The sequence below is a fragment of the Aotus nancymaae genome, unplaced genomic scaffold (assembly GCF_030222135.1).
Source record: "Aotus nancymaae isolate 86718 unplaced genomic scaffold, 86718_ANA_hifiasm-v0.15.2.pri h1tg000020l, whole genome shotgun sequence".
Taxonomy (NCBI): Eukaryota; Metazoa; Chordata; class Mammalia; order Primates; family Aotidae; genus Aotus; species Aotus nancymaae.
The window spans coordinates 67,569,536-67,588,896 of record NW_026988432.1 but is presented as its reverse complement, the minus strand read 5'-3'; the positions used below and the strand labels follow the sequence as shown (position 1 = coordinate 67,588,896).

General features: G+C 52.3%; 1 pseudogene; it reads right to left on the bottom strand.

Moving 5' to 3' along the window:
- Positions 1 to 5,702: 5,702 nt before the first annotated feature.
- Positions 5,703 to 19,162, bottom strand: LOC105729369 (uncharacterized protein C15orf39-like; annotated as a pseudogene).
- Between the last annotated feature and the right edge of the window lie 199 nt (positions 19,163 to 19,361).

Sequence of the window (19,361 nt, the reverse complement as noted above, 5' to 3'; positions counted from 1 at the left end):
GTCCCCAGGCCGCTCTTCCCTCCCGCCCCAAGCTGATTCTCATCCCTCACCAGAAGGAAAGTGAAATCTACTGTGGGTCACAGCCGGCCAGTTTCTCTGCCACCTGATAGAAGGGACGGGGGGGAGCTGCAGCTGGGTGAGGAAGAACCCAGGTACCAGAGCTAGAAGAGTGTTGGGGAAAACCTTGAACTGGACCAGGCCCTGAGCTCTGCCTGGCTATGGCGACTCTGAGCCAGGTAACCCTACTTAGTCTCAGTCTGTCACTCTGTCTCATGGGGGATGTCAGCATTACCTTTGGAGTCAAAGTAGGTAAGCCAGGGTGACCAGAGTTCCCAGTAGGAACCAAGACCAAAGGATGCGGGGTCTGGCCTTTCCCTGAAGGTCAGGCTGGACGAGGGGCTGTGTGAAGCCCGGGCAGCTGAGGGCCTTGCCCTTCAGGTTACAGGCATCTGGGTCCTCGTCTAGACCCTCATATGCCATCCAGAGACTCAACCCTAGGGACAGTTCCTCCCAGCTGGTAGCAGAGAGTCGATCCTTGTACTCACCTCACCAAAAGCTCTGAAATGAGGGGCCTGTGGGGGAGACTCCTCAGCAAAAGGTTCTCAGGGGCACGGGAGGTTTGAGCTGGGCCTTAGGGCAGCCAGAGGGGTAGGTGACAGGCCCCCTCACAAAGCCTGCTGGGGAACACAGGAGGGACCCAGGCATAGTGGTGGGAATGTTCTGGAAGACAGCAGGCAGCCTCCCACTCACCGATGGGACTGAGTGAGGTCAGGTGCACATGCCAGAAGTTAGTATCCACACAGTGGTGCACGCTGTTTCTTGTTTTAGAGACAGGCTCTTGCTCTGTTGCCCAGGCTGGAGTGCAGTGGCACAATCATAGCTCACTGCAGCCTTGACCTCCTGGGTTTGTGCAATCCTTGCACCTCAGCCTCCTGAATAGCTGGGGTTACAGGAACATATCACTATGCCCAATTTTATTTTTTGTAGAGACAGGGTCTTGCTATGTTGCCCAGTCTGGTCTCAAGTGATTTTTCTACCTCAGCCTCCCAAAACACAGGGATTACAGCCTGTCTCAGAGGTTGCTGCCACCCCTACCCTGGATCCAGCCCAGGGAAGGTAGCAAACCTTGTGGAAAGGCAGGCGGGGTCCCCAGGTCTGTTGGAGAACCCATGCCTCCTTGAGTAGGGGCTGTCTGCGTGTCTCTTGGCTACTCAAGGCAGCTGGGAGCCCGGGTCTCACTGAAGAGTTGTCAAGGCCTCAGCAGAAGGGACAGAGAAGCCCTAGCTTCCTGTGTGGTGGGCCCCAAGCTGAAGCCCCAGCCCCTCTGAGGGGGTGGTGGGGTTGGGTCTGAGAGGTGTACAGGGTTTGAGGAGGTGCAGCCACCAAGCTTGGGACCTCAAGTTCTGACTTATAGGTAGGAGAGGAGCTAGGAGATACAGGAGGGGCCTTCCCTGGTCCCATCCTCAGGATCTGAGGAGGAAAAGGGTCTGCAGGTGCCTTTATTGGAGGTTCTTGGAGAAAGAAGCAAGGGATCCCCTGGCAAACCCAGTTATCACAGAAGAGGCCCCTGAGGTCCTTCCAAGGGGCTCAGCACCCCTTCCTAGGAGCCTGGGTTCGAACTGTCCCAAGAAATCACAGGGACCTGGGAGCTAGGCCCCTCTTGGACAGAGGCAGGGTGTGGGAGGCAGTGGCCAGGCAGGCTGAGGCTAGGGGCTGTGGCAGGAGGGGTGGAGGGCTCTTCGACACAGGCACCTGTGAGTGGGTCATAGCTAGAACTCCTAGAGTTGGGGTCCCCACAGAGGCAGCCCTGTTCTCAAGGAGGCCCCCAGCTTCCTGCCAGCCTGGACGAGGTGTCTGTGTGCAGCATGGAAGGAGAGACAGGAAGCAGTGTTCCCCCATTCCCATCTCTGGGAGCAGACAGGGCCCTGGAGGACCTGCACCGGGTGCTTCCCCACTCCCGGGGTGTCTGGAGGTGGGTTTTGGGAGCTGCCCAGAGAGCACATCACACACAGCCAGCAGCAAGGCCATGTCCATGGGTGAAAGCGCCCCCGCAGCACTCCTCCTGCAGCAGCTGGGGCCGCAGGCTTGGCTGGGGGTTGGGCCCTCCCATCTCTGGCACAGTAACTGCAGGATGAGAAGAGTCATAGCCAATCGGGGTAGAGTCGGGTCCTGCTCCCGGGATCCCCAGAGGGGGTTGTTGTGATCAACTCAAACCCCTTAGTGACAACAAACTCCTGGGAAGAGGGAAGTCAAGGAGGCCAGGAAGTGACCAAGAGGGAAGGAAGCGCCTGGAGTCCCCAAGAGGCCTTGGATCTTGATAACACCCCAAACATGGGCATTGTCAACAGCCACAGGGCAGAATGAGGTCTCAGAACAAGCAGGGCTCAGCACCAGGGTCCCTGCCGAGGCCGGGTTGGGGTGGCATAGCGCTGAGCGTGGCTGGAGGTGCTGTTCCCCATAAGAGGCCTCTGTGCCAGGAGCCCCTCTGCCCGTCCCAGCTCCTACTCTCCGCCTCCCCGAAGCCAGGGCTGTCCTTCCCACCCTCCTCCTTGCTAGCTTCCCTCCTGTCAGCAAAGCCAGCTGCCTGGCCCTTCACCTTTTGTACTGGGTGGGGATTCCAGCTGGGGCGTGGGGAGACTAGGCCTCACCTGAGCCCCATCCTTAGGTGCCTGCTGGGGTCTCCTGGAGGGGTGGGGGCGGGGCCAGCACACTCCGATGCCCACACTCCTTCCTTGCCCTCAGCTCTTCTTCAGCACCAACAGGGTTTGTAAAACAAATGTGAGGGGTGGGCTGGGCGCAGTGGCTCACACCTGTACTCCCAGCACTTTGGGAAGCCAAGGTGGGCTGATCACGAGGTCAGGAGTTCAAGACTACCCTGGATAACATGGTGAAACCTTATCTCTACTAAAAATACAAAACATTAGCCAGGCATGGTGAGGCAGAGAATCACTTGAACCCAGGAGGCAGAGGTTTCAGTGAGCCAAGATCGTGCCACCAGCACTCCAGACTGGGCGACAGAGCGAGACTCCATCTCAAAAGAAAAAATAAAACTTGTGAGGGTGGCAGCCAGTTAGGGCACCGCCTCCCTCAGACTACGAGTCTCAGGCAGTCCTGTTCCTGTCCTCACAAACCACCTCAGGGCTCCCTGGGACACTGTCACATCTCCTCCCTTAGACAAGAACTCCCAAGGCCGGGTTAAGTCTCTCCCCTCAGACTGGAGCCAGAAGGGGAAGAGAGGGGCTCCCTGGACAGAGCAGCACCTCGCTCCAGCCCAAGCTGGCTCTACACCACCCCAGCCTGGCCTCTGCAACATCTCGAGTCCTCTGGGGCCACCCAGGGGCTGAGCCCTGCCTGTCCTGAGGCCTCACTCTGTCTGGCCGCCATAAGCAAGATGCATGTCAGGCATGCAGCAGGGGCAGGTGTGCAGGTTGGGAGGGAGGGGAGGAGAGGATGGAGGTGGTGGGGAGGGAGGGAGAGAAGTGAGACAACAGAGGGCAGGGAGAGGAGGGAGGATGGAAGGAAAAAGAATAAGGAGCCCATCCAGTCACGTGCTGGCAATAAAACGGATGTGACTGCCGGGGCTGACCAGGTACCTATGGCTGCCCGGGGCCTGGGAAAGCCCAGGATTGAGAAACTCCACCTCTGCTGCAATTCTTCCCTCACCGTAGGAGTAGCCTCAAATGATTCCACGTGGCTCACACCCCCATTCCTCAGGTTGTGGGACTGAATCCACCGGTTGCTGGATTTCCAGCCAGGCTTCCCAGCCCTGCCCCTTCTAGTGCGGGAGCCCTAGCCCCGCCTGGGGATTTTCCTGCTCCACACTCAGCAAGACTCTGCATGTGTGCTTCTCGCCACACAGACTGCACTTTGCATCCTACTTGTCTTCAAAACCCAGTTCAGGCACCTCTTCTGGGCCCCAAGGATCCTCCCCCAGGTTGTCACTGCAGTGACCACAATGTGTTGTGCCTACCTATCCCGTTACAGCCCAGAACTCTTCCTGGGCCTATATGAACAGTGTAAGGAGACAATGGCAGCTGCCACTCCAAATCCCAGCTGAGTGTCATGTCAGGCTGCTACAGGAGGGACAGGGCAGCTGGCCCAGTGACCACCCCCAGGATGCCACACAGGTCTAAACAGCTCCAGTGGACTGGCCCCAGGCCCAGGTGGAGTGGGAAGACGGGCCCAGGAAGCCACCTTAGCTGCCCTGAGAACAAGCCTTCGGGGAAATAGAGGCTGGCAGGGACAGGGTCTCTAGAGGGTGGGCCCAGTGCACCCCACCCCACCCAAGCCAAGGTCAGTGGGCTACATGGTCACCAGCAATGGGGATGTTGTGACAGTTCCATCCAGACCATGAAGGGCAGGCTTGGCACTGGGAGAAGGGCATGTGCTGGGGTCTGGTGACCAGCGTTTCTCACCAGGCAGTAGCCACCGACCTGTCACCACCAGGACCCACGGGGTCTCAGGAAGGAGGGCTTTCCTGGAGCAAGCAAGTGTGCATGTGAGAGCCACCCACAGAGCCAGAGCCGGCCGCACGCTGGAGCAGGAGCCGCTCAGCACCTTCTGGACTGGGAGCAGGGAGAGCAGCCTGTGAGCAAGGGGTGGGCACACAGTGATGGAACATGAAGCCCACCTCCCCCCATATGCGGCCAGGCCCCACTTCCAAAAACAAGCCAGGTGCTTTAATGGCCTGCCTCCAGGGCCCAGAGGCTCATCAGCAACCCCTAAATAAGGCCCAGAGCTCGCAGCCGCTGGCTCAGCTCAGCCCTCCGCAGACAGGTGGCTCCCAGCTGGCCTGGCTGATGGGCTCCAGCTTGGGGAGCAACAGGGTCCTCAGTCTTGATCTTCAGAGACCTTCTAGGCCTGAGCTGCCACTCAGCCTGCCTGTACCCGTCCCTCAGTCCCAGCAGCCGCTACGCTTCTAGAAAACACAGATTTCCTGGGAGAATGCCTGGGGTGAGGGAGGCAGTTCAGGAAAGCTCCTATGTCAGTTCAGGACAGGCCTGGGGCCACCTGGGGCGGCAGTGGCAGGCCCAGAACAAGGACGCCAGCTCCAGGCTGCATCCCTGCATCAACAGCCGGGATTGGGAGTGGGCAGTGCAGGCTCCCTCAGGGAGCTCCAGGCAGAAGAGTTGGGGCCAATCCAACCCCAAATGCTGCGGGGTGATGCCTCAAAGTGTGAGTCACATTCACTGCATAAGGTACTACTCTACCATAGCAGGTCCTAGGACACATGAAGACTTTCTCTAGGAAGGTTCTCTGCCTGCCATTCTAGGCCCTGTCCCAGGGAGGAAGCAGAGACCAACCCATGACGGGTACGTGTCAGGCAGCACCCCCTGACATGGCGGCTGTGAGATAGGTGGCCTTGTCCCATTTTCCACATGGGACATAGGGGCTCAGCAGAGATGAGGTGTCTTGCCCAGGTCACGCAACAAGAACACGAGCCGGGATTCAACCGCAGGCACGTCAGGCTCCAGAGCCCATGTGTGTTCTCTAGGGAAGAATGGGAAGGAGTCCTATCCAATAAAGGCCCTCATGTGAAAAGCTCAGGGGCTCTCAGCCCACCTGGGTCGGCCCCAGGGTCAGAGCTGGAACCCCTCCAGGGGGGCAGCCATGGCCCCAGCATCCACTCCTGGCCCAGGGCAGCTGGGCAGGCAGAAGGAAGGGTAGAGGATGATCGCTACACACGGGACCAGCAACCAGTGCTACAGGTGAGGGCTCTGTCTGTCCAGCAGCTGTGGGCAGGGAAAAGCCTGTCTGGTCTTGAGGTCTCGTGGCCCCAGGTAGGCAGAGCCAGCCCATTGAGCCAGGCACTTTCCAGCAGACTGCAGCAGCAGCTGCCACTCCCCACAGGAACCCTTCAGTGTGGAGCCAGGTTGGCTGGCGCTGGCAGCAGGGGCAGGGGCAGCACCACAGGACTCTTCCCCAGCGGCTGCCTCTGCTTTCTCCGGGCCAGGGGTTGGTGGCTTCCTCCCTGGCTTCCTGACCTTGGGGGGCCAGTGACTTCTGAGCCAGGGAAAGGCTCTCTTCCTCATCTCTGGCCACGGTGGGCTCTGAGGGGGACACAGCTCCAGCCTCAGTGTCAAAGTCACCTGGAAAATGAATGCATAGTTAGGCTGCAGACCCCATATCCTCAGGTCCCACTTCCAGGCCTCCAAAGCCACCCAAACCGTGGCTCTGCTCTGCCTTAAGTCAGGCTGGCATTACACCTCTTCCCCACACATGCCCACTGACCAGATCACCCAAGCTGAAAGGATGGACTTCTCCCCAGGTGACCCCAGAACTCTGTCTGATGAGGGCACTGCTCAGGAGAGGCCGCTGGGTACAAGGATGAGGGGAAAGGTACTCAGTGGGTCAGGAACCATTGGCATGTCCACTACCCATTGTCCAGATGGGAAAATTGAGGCATGGGAACAGAGGGCCCTGCCATGTATGGGACAGCCATCATCTTTATGCCAGCCCCAGAGCCAGAGCCCAAGCCCGAGCCGGGGCCCAGGTAGGGGCTGCTCTAAAAGCCAGGCTGGGAAGCACAGGAACCCGTAAGAAAGGAAGGCAGGAATCACTGTCTAGGGGCACACAGAGAAGGGCGACCCCCAATAATGGGGGAAGGGAGCCAGGACAGGGGCAACACAATTCAGTCAGAGGCAGGAAGCCTGGTCCCAATCAATTCCTTCCCAGGCCCCTGACTCTTGCAAGCTCCACTCAGAGCAGGGGGCACTGTGTGGAGTGCCCAGACTCCACTGCTGGTCAGGCAGCCCAGAAGAAACAGACCTGACCCTCTCCGGCCCCAGACAGCCCAACTGTACGGGGAGAGGACTGAGCTCGGCAGCCCAGCCCTCAGTGATGCCAGACCCTCACTCGGTAACAGAATGACCGAGCCTGGATTTCCTTTGCATCCCATTAAGGCATGTGCTCCAATTTTGTAAGTGTTCAGGGATCAGGGGGTCAGCTAGCCCCTAAGCTCATCTGCTCCTCACTGCCTCAGGCCCTCCTTCATCCTGACTGGGTAAGGGCCCGGGTCAAAGCTGCCACTATGGGGATGGAACTAGGAGCAGTTTCTACAGGGAAGAGGCGGGGTGGTGGAAATGGGAGAGGGTGGAGGTGGAGGCAGCAGGGAGATAAAAACTAGAGAGGGCCTCAGGCCGAGATGCCAGGTGTTCTGACGCAGGAGGGGCAATGGCGGAATCCACTTGGTCCCATCGCCAGATCCCTAGCTGAGGAAGTGTGATCATACACAGCACACAACACTTCGGCAGTTCTGTGTCCTCCAGGACATTAAAAACACAAGCTGGAGAACAGTGGGCACAAGACATCATTTAGCAGAGGAAAAGCAAACACAGAACAATGCGGCCCGTGGGCACACTTCTGTGATGTCGGGGCCGGGCAGGACTGAAAACCGCACGTTCAGAAAGGCACCTGTGACGCTCACCAGGTCTCGGGCACGAGGAGCTTTGTGAAAGGGGGTGCCCTTCCCTGACATGGGAAAGACTGAGGGTGGGAAGTGAGCTTAGGGGACGGCTCAGGAGTGTGATTTGGGATGAGTTCAGTGTGGGAGAGAGACGCAGCTGCCGAAGGCCAGCAGGCAGTGAGGGATTTGGGGCTAGAGCTCAGAAAGGGGAGGCTGGGCTGGACTCAGGGAAATGATCTCAGCTCGAAAACAGGGCCTAACCAGGGCGCCGGGAACAGCACACCCCAGATGGAGAAGGCACAGGCAGGAGGAGGGATCCCGGAAGGTGCGGCACCAGGGGAGGTCGAGGAGTTTCCATGGGGACAGAGCAGCTGGCATGTTCAGAGGACTAGAAAGCAGGCTATGAAGGTCTGCTGATAGTCTGGAGGGTCGACGGGTGGGGGTGCCTCAAGCCCACCCAAGAGCCCCCTGCCTGGGCAGTAGTCCTGGAATCCCCCAGCCCCAGCTGTGACCCACTCACCCAGCACACACACCTGACACTTGCTCACACCCCTCCAAGGGCCACTGGGGCTACCTCATGCTCACCCAGCTGGTGGCATACACAGTCATGTCGCTGTAGGCCAAGCAAGTTTGGGTAAATGTCGGGCAGCTGGCGCAGCTCCAGTAGCTTCAGCATTCTTGAGGTGCAGCCAGGTAGGGCGGGCACCCGCAGCCCCTGTCCTCTAACAGCATGGTGGCCACAGCTCCACAGGACGCTCCTGCAGCACACGGTCCACAGAATTGAGGGCAGCCGAGGGAAGAGCTGCTCCTTCACCAGGTGGATGGGCACGAAGATGGCGCCAGCTCACACCACGTGGGGGAAGGGGCACTGGTGGGTGTGATCGAAGCCCTGCAGCTGGGACAGCGGCTTGGCCAGCAGCCCCTGCACACCCTGGCAGTCCTGCCACGCAGCCCGGCCCAACGGCCCAGCCATCTCTAGCCACTGGATAAGCTTTTCTGAAGGAGAGTGGGCCACTGAGCCTGAAATAGCATCACACAAGGACGTGTGCAGTCCTGTAAAGTGCTGCTCTGGGGAGTCCCCTGTGGCTGAAGTCGTTGCTAGAGCAGGGCCTGGAGCTGGAGCTGGAGCCTGAGCCCAAGCCAGAAGCCGAGATGGAGGCAGAGCAGGGGATGGAGGTGGAGCAGGGGCAGGGGAGGCCACAGCTACGGCTGGGGGGCTGGGCAGTGCCAGGCTGAAGTAGGTAATGGACAAAGGCTGCTGAGTGAGAATCCATAGTCCAATGTTTTGTTTTCTCCTGAGATTATGTTTCACTCTGCAACCCAGGCTGCAGTGCAGTGGCAGGATCACGGCTTGCTGCAGCCTCAACCTCCTGATCCTCCCACCTCAAACTCTTGAATAGCAAGGACCACAGGTGTACATCAACATGCCTGGGCTTTTTTTTTTTTTTTTTTTTTTTTTTTTGGTGGAGATGTAGTTTTTCCATGTTGCCCAGTCTTGACTCAAACTCATGAACTTAAGTGATCTGCTCTCCTCGGCCTCCCAAAGTGCTGGGTTACAGGTGTGAGTTACTGTGATAAGCCCTTTTTTCTTTTATCTTTTTTTTTTTTGACATTAGGTCTCCATCTGTTACCCAGGCTGGAGTGTAGTGGTGTGGTCACTGCTTTCTGCAGCATCAAACTGCTGGGCTCATGAGCTCTTCCCACCTCAGCCTCTTGAATAGCTGGGACAACAGGTACGCACCACCACACTGGGCTAACATTTTGTATTTTTGGTAGAGATGGAGTTTTTCATGTTGCCCAGTCTGATGTAGAACTCCTGAACTCAAGTGATCTGCCCACCTCAGCCTCCCAAAGGGCTGGGTTACAGGCATGAGCCACTGTGACTAGCCATTTGTTGTTTTGAGATTATGGTTGCTTTGTTACCCAGGCTGAACTACAGTGGCATGGTCACGGCTTGATGCAGCCTCAAACTTCTGAGCTCAAGCGATCCTCCCATCTCAACCTCTTGAGTAGCTGGGATCACAGGTACACATCACCACACCTGGATAATTTTTTGTATTTTTGGTAGAAATGGGTTTGGCCATGTTGCCCAGGTAAGTCTTGAACTCCTGAACTCAAGTGATCAGTCCACCTTGTCCTCTGAAAGTGCTGGGTTACAGGTGTGAGACACTGTGCCCAGCCCTTTTTTCTTTTTCTTTCTTTCTTTCTTTCTTTCTTTTTTTTTTTTTTTTGTGAGTAGGTCTTATTCTCTAACGCAGGCTGGAGTGCAGGGGCATGTGATCCTCCCATCTAAGTCTCTTGAATAGCTGGGGCCACAGGTGCACATCACTAAGCCTGGCTAATATTTTGTTTTCTTCATAGAGATGGGGTTTTGCCAAGTTACTCAATCTGGTCACCAACTCTTGAACTCAAGTGACTTCCCCACCTTGACCTCCAAAATGCTGGGTTACAGGCATGAGCCACTGTGCCCAGCCACTTTTTCTTGTTGTTGTATTTTTTTTTCTTTTTTCTTTTTTTCTTGAAATTAGGTCTCACTCTGTTACTCAGGCTGGAGTGCAGCTATGTGATCACAGCTTGCTGCACCCTAAAACTTCTGGGCTCCAGTGATCTTCCCATCTCAGCCTCTTGAGTAGCTGGGACCACAGGTACATACCACCACGCCTGGCTAATTTTTTATATTTATGGTAGAAATGGAGTTTTGCCATGTTGCCCAGTTTGGTCTCAAAATTCTGAATTCAAGTGACCTGCCCACCTTGTTTTCCCAAATTGCTGGGTTACACACGAGAGCAACTGTGCACAGCCCTTTCTTCTTCTCTCTTTATCTTTTTCTTTCTCTTTCCTTTTCTCTTTCTTTCTTTTTCTTTCTTTCTTTTTTTTCTTTTTCTTTCTTTCTTTTTTCTTTTGATATTAGGTGTTGCTCTGTTTCCCAGGCTGGATACGGGTGGCATGGTCACAGATTGCTGAAGCCTCAATCTTTTGGGCTAAAGCAATCCTTCCACTTCAGCTTCTTGAATAGCTGAAACCACAGGTGCACAGCACCATGCCTGGCTGATGTTTTTGTATTTTGGTAGAGATGAGGTTTGGCCATGTTGCCAAGTCTGGTCTCCAACTCCTAAACTCAAATCTCAAGTGATCTGCTCACCTTGGCTTCCCAAAGTGCTGGGTTACCGGCATGAGACACTGCGCCCAGCCCTTTATTCTTCTTCTCTTCCTTCATCTTCTTCCTCCTCTTCTTTTCTTTTCTCTCTCTCTCTTTTTTTAGATTAGGCCTCACTCTTTATGCAGGCTGGAGTGCAGTGGTGTGATCACAGCTTGCTGCAGCTTCAACCTCCTGGGCTCACATGATCCTCCCACCTCAGCCTCTTAAATAGCTGGAACCAAAGGTGCACACCACCACACCTGGTTAATTTTTTTGCATTTTTGGTAGTGATGGTGCTTTGCCATGTTGCCCCTTCTGGTCTCGAACCCCTGACCTCAAGTGATCTGCCCACCTCGGCCTCCCAAAGTGGTGGGTTACTGATGTTGCCACTGTGCCCAGCCTTAACCTCCTGGGCTCAAGTGATCCTCCCACTTCAGCCTCTTAAATAGCTGGGACAACAGGTGTACACCACCACGACTGGCTAATTTTTTGTATTTTTGGTAGAGATGGAGTTGTTTTCTTTTTCTTGTTATGTTGAGATTAGGTCTCACTCTGTTATCCAGGCTGAATTGCGGTGGCATGGTCATGGCTTGTGCAGCCTCAACTTCCTGGGCTCAAGTGAGCCTCCCACCTCAGCCTCTTAAATAGCTGGGACAACAGGTGCACACCACCACGACTGGCTAATTTTTTGTATTTTTGGTAGAGATGGAGTTTTCCATGTTGCTCTGCCTGGTCTCGAACTCCTGAACTCAAGTGATCTGTCCAACTTGACCTCCAAAAGGGCTGGTTTATAGGTGTGAATCACTGGGCCTAGCCCTTTTATTTTTTATTTATTTTTTGTTTTTAGTCAGATTAGATGTCGCTCTGTTACCCAGGCTGGAGTGCAGTGGCGTGATCACAGCTTGCTGCAGCCTCAACCTCCTGGCCTCAAGTGATTCATTCACCTTAACCTCTTGAATAGCTGAGACCACAGGTGCACACAACCATGGCTGGCTAATTTTTTGTACTTTTGGCAGAGATGGGGTTTGGCCATGTTGCCCAGTCTGCTCTTGAACTCCTGAACTAAAGTGATCTGCTCACATTGGCCTCCCAATGTGCTGAGTTACAGGCTTGAGCCACTGTGCCCGGCTCTTTTTTCTTCTTTTCTTCTTTTTTTGAGATTCGGTCTCACTCTGTTATCCAGGCTGAAGTACAGCAGCATGATCACGGCTTGCTGCAGCCTCAACCTTCTGGGCTCTAGCGATCCTCCCACTTCAGCCTCTTATATCGCTAGGACCACAGGTGAACATCACCACGCCTGGCTGATTTTTTGTATTTTTGCTAGAGATGAGGTTTTGCCATGTTGCCCAGTATGGTCTCGAACTTCTGAACTCGAGTGATCTGCCCACATCAGCCTCCAAAGTGCAGGGTTACAGATGTGACCCACTGTGCCCAGGCTTTTTTTCTTTTTTGATGTTCTTTGTTGTTGTTTTTTTGAGATTAGGTCTTGCTCTGTTACCCAGGCTGGAGTGCAGTGGCATGATCACTACTTGCTTCAGACTCAGCCTCCTGCACTCAAGCGATCCTCCCACCTCAGCCTCTTGAATAGCTGGGACCACAGATGCACACCACCATGCTGGGCTAATTTTTTGTAGTTTTGGTAGAGATGGAGTTTTGCCATGTTGTCCAGTCTGGTCTTGAACTTTTGAACTCAAGTTATCTGCCCACTTCAGCCTCCCAAAGTGCTGGGTTACAGGTGAGAGTCACTATGCTGAGCCCTTTCTTTCTTTCTTTTTTAATTTTAAATTTTATATATTATTTTGAGATGAGGTCTCGCTCCATTACCCAGGTTGGAATACAGTGGTGTGATCATGGCTTGCTGCAACCTCAACCTCCTGGGCTCAAACAATCCTCCTACCTCAGCCTCTTGAATATCTGAGACCACAGGTGCACACCACCACACCTGGCTAATTTTTTGTATTTTTGGTAGAGATGGGCTTTTGCCATGTTGCTCAGCCAGGTCTTGAACAACTGAACTCATGTTATCTGCCCATGTTGGCTTCCCAAAGTGCTGGATTACTGGCTGTAAGGTTTATTCTTGGGTTCTTGCTGAGTTTAAAAAGAAGAAACTGAGGCCAACACAAGAAGATCCATGTGAAGGGTTTATTCAGTCTCCTGGGCAAGGTTCTGCGGTCCGACAGGAGGGGCCGGAGAAGTCGCGTGGACTCCTCTCAGACGTGGGGTTTTATAGGGAGTGAAGGAGCTCGATTGGTTGTGGGAGAGCAGGACTACTATTGGGTAAGGTTACCAGCCTTTGTTTGCATACAGGACTTGGCTGCTATTGGTTAGAATTACTCGGCTGCTATTGGCTAGAAAGACTCAGCTGCTATTGGCTAGAATCACAAGACCCCGCTTGCATACTGGGTTCTTTAAGGGAAGGCCAGGCTGTGCAAGAAGGGGAGAAGCGAATATGCCCGAGCATGTCCAAGCTTTCAGAGAAAAAGGGGGGGATGTGCGTCCGAGCTCCTGGCGAGGCAACCGGCCTTACACTGGCATGAGCCACTGTGATCAGCCTTTTTTTCTCCTTTTTTTTTTTTTTTTTTTTTCTTTTTTGAGATTAGGTTTTTCTCTGATACCCAGGCTGGAGTGCAGTGGCAGGATCACGGCCCTCTGCAGTCTTAACCTTTTGGGCTCAAATGATTCTTTCACGGCAGTGTCGTTAATAGCTGGAAATAGAAGTGCACACCACCAAGCCTAGCTAATTGTTTGTATTTTTGGTAGAGATGGGATTTAGCTTTGTTGCCCAGTGTGGTCTTGAACTCCTGAACTCAAGTGATGTGCCCACCTCAGCTTCCCAAAGTTCTTGTTTACAAGTGTGAGCCACTGTGCCTAGCCCTTTTTTCTTCCTTTATCTTTTATTATTATTATTATTATTATTATTATTATTATTGAGATTAGGTCTTGCTGTGTTACCCAGGCTGGCATGCAGTGGTGTGATCATGGCTTGCTGCAGCCGTAACCTCCTAGGCTTAAGCAATCCTCTCACTTCAGTCTCTTTTATAGCTGGGACCACAGCTGCACACAACCACTCCTGGCTAATTTTTTGTATTTTTGGTAGAGGTGGGGTTTTGGCATGTTGCCCAGTCTGGTCTCAAACTCCTGAACTCAAGTGATCTACCTACCTCTATCTCTTAAAGTGCTGGGTTACAGGTGTGAGCCACTTTGCCCAGCACTTTTATCTTCTTTTGTTTAGTTTGGGTTTTTTGTTTTGTTTTGTTTTGTTTTGTTTTTTTGAGATTAGGTCTCACTTTGTTACCCAGGCTGGAGTGCAGTGGTGTGATCACAGCTTGCTGCAGCCTCAACCTCCTGGGCTCAAGCGATTCTCCCACTTCAGTTTGTTGAATAGCTGAGGCCACAGGTGCACACCACCAGGCTAGGCTAATTTTTTATACTTTTGGTAGAGATGGGGTTTTGCCATGTTGCCGAGTCTAGTCTCAAACTTCTGAACTCAAGTAAGCTGAAAACCTTGGCCTCCAAAGTGTAGGATTACAGGTGTGAGCCACTGCGCCCAGCCCTTTTTTTTTTCCTTTTGGTTTTATCTGAGATTAGGTCTCTCTGTTACCCAGGCTGGAGTGCAGTGGCATGATCACAGCTTGCTGCAGCCTCAATATCCTGGGCTCAGGCGATCCTGCCACCTCAACCTCTTGAATAGCTGGGACACAGGTGTACACCACAAGTACTGGCAAATTTTGTGTATTTATTTCAGAAATAGGGTTTGGCCATGTTGACCAGTCTGGTCTGGAACTCCTGAATTCAAGTGATCTGCCCGCCTCAGCCTTCTGAAATGCTGGGTTACAGGCGTGAACCACTGTGCCCAGCCCTTTTTTCCTTCTTCTTCTTCTTTTTTTTTTTTTTTTTTTTCAGATTTAGTTTAACTCTGGTACTCAGGCTAAAGTGCAGTGGCGTGATCATGGCTTGCTGTAGCCTCAGCCTCCTGGGCTCAAGTGATCCTTCCACCTCAACCTCTTGAATAGCTGGGACACAGGTGTACACCACAAGTACTGGCAAATTTTGTGTATTTATGTCAGAAATGGGGTTTGGCCACGTTGACCAGTCTGGTCTGGAACTCCTGAATTCAAGTGATCTGCCCGCCTCAGCCTTCTGAAGTGCTGGGTTACAGGCGTGAACCACTGTGCCCAGCCCTTTTTTCCTTCTTCTTCTTCTTCTTTTTTTTTTTTTCAGATTTAGTTGAACTCTGGTACTCAGGCTAAAGTGCAGTGGCGTGATCACGGCTTGCTGTAGCCTCAGCCTCCTGGGCTCAAGTGATCCTTCCACCTCAGCCTCTTGAATAGCTATAACCACAGGTGCACACCACCACGACTGCCTAATTATATGCATTTTTGGTAGAGATGGGGTTTTGCCATGTTGTCCATTCTAATCTCGAACTCCTGAACTCAAAAGTGATCTGCCCACCTCAGGCCCTCAATTAGCTGGGTTACAGACATGAGCCACTGTGCCCAGCCCCCTCCCCTTTTATTCCCCCAATTGTTTTTTTATTTGAGATCAGGTCTTTCTCTGTTGTCAAGGCTGGAGTGCAGTGGCATGATCACAGCTTGCTGCAGCCTCAACATCTGGGGTCAAGTGATCATTCCACCTCAGCCTGTTGAATAACTGGGACTATAGGTGCACACCACCAGGCCTGGCTAATTTTTAAAAATATGGTAGAGATGGAGTTATGCCATGTTGCCCAGTCTGGTCTTGAACTCCTGAACTCAAGTGATCTGCCCACCTCAACTTCCCAAAGTGCTGGGTTACATGCGTAACTGTGCCCATCCCTCTTTTCTTACTTCGTTTTTTGTTTTTGTTTTTGTTTTGGAGATTACGTCTCGCTCTGTTACCCAGGCTGGAGTGCAATGGCGTGATCATGGCTTGCAGCAGCCTCAAAGTCCTGGGCTCAAGCGATCCTCCCACTTGAGCCTCTTGACTAGCTGGGACCACAGGTGCACACCACCATGCGTGGCTATTTTTTTTCATTGGCAGAGTGTGGGTTTTGCCATGTTGCCCAGTGTGGTCTCAAATTCCTGAACTCAAGTCATCTGCTCACCTCAGGCTCCCAAAGTGCTGGGTTACATGCATGAGCCACTGTGCTCTTTTCTTTCTTTCTTTTCTTTTCTTTTCTTCTTCTTTTTTCCAGATTAGGTCTTACTCTTTTACCCAACAGGCTGGAGTGCAGTGGCATGACTACAGCTTGCTGCAACCTCAACCTCCTGGGCTCAAGTGATTTCCTGATCACCTCAGGCTCTTGAATAGCTGGGACCACAGGTGCAGACCACCATGCCTGGCTCATTTTGTATTTTTGGTGTAGATGGGGTTTTGCCATGTTTCCCAGTTGGCTCTCGAACTCTTGAACTCAAGTGATATACCCACCTTGACCTCCCAAAGTGTTGAGTTACAGGTTTGAGTCACTGTGCCTATTTTTCTTATTTTTTCTTTTTTTGTGCTTTTTGAGATTAGGTCTTCCTGTTACCCAGGCTGGAGTGCAGTGGCATGATAACTGCTTGCTGCAGGCTCAACCTCCTGGACTCAAGTGATCCTTCCACCTCAGCCTCTTGAATAGCTGAAACCACAGGTGCACACCACCATGCCTGGCTACTTTTTTGTATTTATGGTAGAAATGGGGTTTGGCCATGTTGCCCCATCTGGTCTCAAACTTCTGAACTCTAGTGACTGCCCACCTCAGCCTCCCAAAGTGCTGGGTTACAGGTGTGAGCAACCGTGCACAGCCCTTTTTTCTTCTCCTTTCTTTCTTTTCTTTTCTTTTTTTTTTTAGATTAGGTCTTGCTCTTTTTCCCAGATTGAAGTGCTGTGGCGTGGTCACAGATTGCAGCAGCCTCAGCCTTTTGGGCTCATGCGATCCTCCCACCTCAGCCTCTTGAATAGCTGAAACCACAGATGCACACCAGCATGCCTGGCTAATTGTATTTTAATAGAGATAGGGTTTGGCTGTGTTGCCCATTGTTGTCTTTTTATTATTATTATTGCATTTTAGGTTTTGGGGTACATGTGAAAAACATGCCAGATTGTTGCATAGGTGCATACGTGGCAGTGTGATTTGCTGCCTTCCTCCCCTTCACCTATATGTGGCATTTCTCCCCATGCTATCTCTCCCCAACTCCCCACCCCTTGCTGTCCCTCCGCAACAGACCCCAGTGTATAGTGCTCCCCTCCCTGTGTCCATGTGTTCCCATTGTTCAACACCCATCTATGAGTGAGAACATGTGATGTTTGATTTTGTGTTCTTGTGTCAGTTTGCTGAGAATGATGGTTTCCAGGTTCATCCATGTCCCTACAAAGGACGCGAACTCATCGTTTTTGATGGCTGCATAATATTCCATGGTGTATATGTGCCACATTTTTCCTGTCCAGTCTATCATCGATGGGCAATTCCATTCTTGTCTTTAGCTCCTGAGCTCAAGTGATCTGCCCACCTTGGCATCCCAAAGTGCTGGGTTACGGGCATGAGCCACTGTGCCCAGTGTAAGGTTTGTTCTTGGGTTCTTGCCAAGTTTAAAAGGAAGAAACTGAGACCAACACAAGAAGATCCATTGTGAAGGAATTTATTCAGGCTCCCGGGCAAGGTTCTGTGGTCCAACAGGAGGGACCAGAGAAGTCGCGTGGACTCCTCTCAGACGTGGGGTTTTATAGGGAGTGAAGGAGCTCGATTGGTTGTGGGAGAGCAGGACTACTATTGGGTAAGGTTACAAGCCTTTGTTTGCATACAGGACTTGGCTGCTATTGGTTAGAATTACTCAGCTGCTATTGGCTAGAAAGACTCAGCTGCTATTGGCTAGAATCACAAGACCCCGCTTGCATACTGGGTTCTTTAAGGGAAGGCCAGGCTGTGCAAGAAGGGGAAAAGGGAACATGCCCGAGCATGTCCGAGCTTCTGGACAAAAGGTGGGGCGGGGGGGGGGTGTCCGAGCTCCCGGCGAAGCAAAAGGCCTTACACCCAGCCCTTTTTTATCTCTTTTCTTTTTTTGTTTTTTTCCTTTGAGTTTAGGTCTCCCTCTGTTGCCCAGGCTGGAGTGAAGCTGCATAATCACGGCTTGCTGCAGCCTTAACCTCCCAGGCTCTGGAGATCCTTTCACCTCAGCTTTTTGAATAGCTGGGACCACAGGTGCACACCACAACACCTGGCCAATTTTTTGCATCTCTGGTAGAGATGTGGTTTTGCCATGTTGCCAAGTTTTCTCTCAAACTGCAGAACACTAGTGATCTGCCCACCTAGGCCTTCCAAAGTTCTGGGTTACAGGCCAGTGAGCCACTGTGCCTAGCACTTATTCTTCTGTTTCCTTTTTTTTTTTTTTTTGAGATTAGATCTCACTGTGTTACTCAGGCTGGAGTGCTGTGGTGTGGTCATGGCTTGCTGCAGGCTCAACCTCCTGGACTCAAGTGATCCTCCCACCTCAGCCTCTGGAGTAGCTGGGACCACAGGTGCACACCACTATGCCTGACTAATTTTTTGTATTTATGGTAGAGATGGGGTTTTGCTATGTTGCCCAGTCTGGTCTCAAATTCCTGAACTCAAATGATCTGCCCACCTTGGCCTCCTGAAGTGCTGGGTTACAGGCATGAGCAACTGTGCCCAGCCCTTTTTTTTTTTTTTAAATATAACAATTTTTTTTTTTTAGAGTCTCACTCTGTCACTAGGCTGGAGTGCAGTGGCACAATCTCGGCTCACTGCAACATCCACCTCCCAGGTTCAAGCAATCTCCTGCCTCAGTCTCCCGAGTAGCTGGGACTACAGGCATCTGCCAACACACCTGGCTAATTTTGTATTTTTAGTAGAGACGGAGTTTCACCATGTTGGCCAGGATGGTCTTGATCTCTTGACCTCGTGATCTGCCCACCTCAACCTCCCAAAGTACTGTGATTACAGGTGTGAGCCACCGTGCCCCACCCCAATTTTTTTGTTTTGTTTTGTTTTTTGAGATGGAGTCTCACTCTATCCCCAGCCTGGGACTACAGGCTCATGCCTCCACATCCAGCTTATTTTTTAATTTTGAGTAGAGATGGGGTTTTGCCATGTTGCCCAGGCTGGTCTCGAAGTCCTGAGTTCAAGTGATCTACCTGCCTTGACCTCTCAAAGTGCTGGAATTACAGGCGTGAGCCACCATGCATGGTGGGTCTGTTTGTATTGACTGGTTTTCTCTTAATTTTAGGATGTATTTTCTTGCTTTTTCACATGTCTAGTAAATATTTCTTGATCTGTTGGACATTGTGAACACTCATTGTAGATATGTGGATTACGTTATCCTACTCTAGTGTTGAGTTTTGTTTTGGCAGGGAATTAAATTACTGATGGGTTACATTTTAGGTTTTGTTAGGGTGAACTGTTTTTAGTTTTGCCCTTATTCCTAGAGAAGCTTTCTTAATCCCAAGGCATGGGCCCCTAGGCCCTCCTCTGAATGTCTGGAATATTCATCAAGACCTGAGACTCCCCAAGAGTGGAGACTCTGACTGAGCCAGAATTCAGATGCATCTCCAGCATCTGTGAGCACTGAAATAGCTGCTTACCTTTCAGCTCCCCATTGGCTGTTCTGTGCTAGGCCTTGCAGAGTCTCAATCTGCACATTCATAGTTTGGGATTTAGCCAAGAACCTGCAGAGACTTCTGTAAGATTTCTGGGGCTCCTTCTCTGCAACTCTGTCCTTCCTAATTGCCACACACATTTCAGCAGCCCTGAGCTGCAGTCTCCATTTCCTCCACCAAGCAAGACTGATGCTCTCGGCCTGGACTCCGCTTCCATGTGCTGTCATTGAGGGTTTGGAAACTTCC